This window comes from Triticum dicoccoides, chromosome 6B (assembly GCF_002162155.2).
Source record: "Triticum dicoccoides isolate Atlit2015 ecotype Zavitan chromosome 6B, WEW_v2.0, whole genome shotgun sequence".
NCBI classification, from domain to species: Eukaryota; Viridiplantae; Streptophyta; class Magnoliopsida; order Poales; family Poaceae; genus Triticum; species Triticum dicoccoides.
The window spans coordinates 637,253,721-637,257,230 of record NC_041391.1 but is presented as its reverse complement, the minus strand read 5'-3'; positions in this window follow the sequence as shown (position 1 = coordinate 637,257,230).

Genomic DNA, 3,510 nt, shown 5'->3' with positions numbered 1-3,510 from the left:
AAGCTCGACTTGTGGCAAAGAGTTTTTCACAAGTTCAAGGAGTTGACTACGATGAGATTTTGTCATCCGTAGCGATGCTTAAAGTCCATCGGAATCATATTAGCACAAGCTGCATTTATGAAATCTGGCAGATGGATGTCAAGACAAGTTTCCTTACCAGTTTTCGTAAGGAAAGGTTGTATGTGATACAATCAGAAAGGTTTTGTCGATCCTAAGGATGCTAAAAGGTATGCTAGCTCCAGCGATCCTTCTATGGACTGGAGTAAGCATCTCGGAGTTGGAATGTACGCTTTGATGAGATGATCAAAGATTTTAGATTTATACAAAGTTTATGAGAAACTTGTATTTCCAAAGAAGTGAGTGGGAGCACTATAGAATTTCTGATGAGTATATGTTGTTGACATATTGTTGATCAGAAATGATGTAGAATTTCTAGAAAGCATATAGGGTTATTTGAAAGGTGTTTTTCAATAGAAAACCTGGATTAAGCTACTTGAACATTGAGCATCAAGATCTATGAGGATAGATCAAAACGCTTAATGGTACTTTCAAATGAGCATATACCTTGACATGATCTTGAAGGTGTTCAAGATGGATCAGTCAAAGAAGAAGTTCTTGCCTGAGTTGTAAGGTATGAAGTTAAGACTTAAAGCTCGACCACAGCAGAAAAGAGAGAAAGGACGAAGGCCGTCCCCTATACTTTAGATGTAGGCTCTATAGTATGCTATGCTGTGTACCGCACCGGAAGTGTGCCTTGCCATGAGTTAGTCAAGGGGTACAAGAATGATCCAGGAATGGATCATTGGACAACGGTCAAAATTATCCTTAGAGGAATAAGGATATGTTTCTCGATTATGGAGGTGATAAAGAGTTCGGCGTAAAGGGTTACGTTGATGCAAGCTTTAACACCTATCCGAATGACTCTGAGTAGCAAACCGGATACGTATAGTGGAGCAACCATTTGGAATAGCTCCAAGTGGAGCGTGGAAGCAACATTTACAATATGACCTAGAAATTTGCGAAGTACATACGGATCTGAATGTTACAGATCCATTGACTAAAACCTCTCTCACAAGCAGAACATGATCAAACCCCAGAACTCATTGAGTCTTAATCACATGATGATGTGAACTAGTTTAATGACACTAGTAAACTCTTTGGATGTTGGTCACATGGTGATGTGACCTGTCAGTGTTAATCACATGGAGATGTGAACTAGATTATTGACTCTAGTGCAAGTGGGAGACTGTTGGAAATATGCCCTAGAGGCAATAATAAAAGTGTTATTATTATATTTCTTTGTTCATGATAATAGTCTTTTATTCATGCTATAACTGTATTATCCAGAAATCGTAATACACGTGTGAATACATAGACCACAATATGTCCCTAGTGAGCCTCTAGTTGACTAGCTCGTTGTGATCAACAGATAGTCATGGTTTCCTGGCTATGGACATTGGATGTTGTTGATAACGGGATCACATCATTAGGAGAATGATGTGATGGACAAGACCCAATCCTAAGCCTAGCACAAAGATCGTGTAGTTCGTATGCTAAAGCTTTTCTAATGTCAAGTATCTTTTCCTTAGACCATGAGATTGTGCAACTCCCGGATATCGTAGGAATGCTTTGGGTGTACCAAACGTCACAACGTAACTGGGTGGCTATAAAGGTGCATTACAGGTATCTCCGAAAGTGTCTGTTGGGTTGGCACGAATCAAGACTGGGATTTGTCACTCCGTGTAAACGGAGAGGTATCTCTGGGCCCACTCGGTAGGACATCATCATAATGTGCACAATGTGACCAAGGGGTTGATCACGGGATGATGTGTTACGGAATGAGTAAAGAGACTTGCCGGTAACGAGATTGAACAAGGTATCGGTATACCGACGATCGAATCTCGGGCAAGTACAATACCGCTAGACAAAGGGAATTGTATACGGGGTCGATTGAGTCCTTGACATCGTGGTTCATCCGATGAGATCATCATGGAACATGTGGGAGCCAACATGGGTATCCAGATCCCGCTGTTGGTTATTGACCAGAGAACGTCTCGGTCATGTCTGCATGGTTCCCGAACCCGTAGGGTCTACACACTTAAGGTTCGGTGACGCTAGGGTTATAAAGGAAGCTTGTATGTGGTTACTGAATGTTGTTCGGAGTCCCGGATGAGATCCCGGATGTCACGAGGTGTTCCGGAATGGTCCGGAGGTAAAGATTTATATATGGGAAGTCCTGTTTTGGTCACCGGAAAAGTTTCGGGCGATATCGGTAATGTACTGGGACCACCGGGAGGGTCCCGGGGGTCCACCAAGTGGGGCCACCTGCCCCAGAAGGCTGCCTGGGCCAAGTGTGGGAGGGGACCAGCCCCTAGGTGGGCTGGTGCGCCCCCCACAAGGGGCCCAAGGCGCAAGGAAGAGTGGGAGGGGGCAAACCCTAGTCCAGATGGGCCTTAAGGCCCACCTAGTGGGCGCCTCCCCTCTCTCCCCTCTTGGCCGCCCCCCCAAAACCCATCTAGGGCTGGCCGCCACCCCTGGGGGTGGAAACCCTAGAGGGGGCGCAGCCCTCCCCTTCCCCTATATATATATTGGAGGTTTTTGGAGCAGCCCAGCACTTGAGAACATCTCCTCTCGTTGGTGCAGCCCTGCATCTCTTCTTCCTCCTCCTCCTCTCCTGTGGTGCTTGGCGAAGCCCTGCAGGATAACCACGCTCCTCCATCACCACCACGCCATCGTGCTGCTGCTGGATGGAGTCTTCCCCAACCTCTCCCTCTCTCCTTGCTGGATCAAGGCATGGGAGACGTCACCGGGCTGTACGTGTGTTGAACGCGGAGGTGCCGTCCGTTCAGCACTAGGATCTCCGGTGATTTGGATCACGACGAGTATGACTCCTTCAACCCCGTTCTCATGAACGCTTCCGCTTAACGATCTACAAGGGTATGTAGATGCACTCTCCTTCCCTCGTTGCTAGTTTCTCCATAGATAGATCTTGGTGACACGTAGGAAAATTTTGAATTTCTGCTACGTTCCCCAACAGTTTCCTCCAGTGACGCCACTCTGGAGGAGGTGGAGGTATTTAATAGAGTGAACGCCACGTGTCGATGTTGCGGAATCCAAAAGGACCGACGGCCGTCTCATCCGTCAGCGAAGTGAACACCGTGTCACCGTTTCGGCTCCTCGACCGAGGTCAAGGAGCAGTTATTTAAGCCGAGCGGCGTCCGCCACCACTAGACATCATCCTGCTTCTCCCTCTTTCGCCGGTAATCCTAGGAAGTCATCCATCTTCCTCTTTTCGTTTGTGACATTCCCCGCCATGGTTCGGCACAAGATAACTACTTACGTGATGCTTACTCCCAAGCGCCGCTTTCAGTTGCAGGAGGACATCCGTTCGAGGCGCGCCGCTCGGGTCGCAACGGGCATGTCTCCGGACTCACCGGGGCCGGAGGAGATTGGGGAGGTGGAGGAAGTGGAGGGGGGTGCGTCGGAGCTCATGTAGGGAGTTGATCCAGT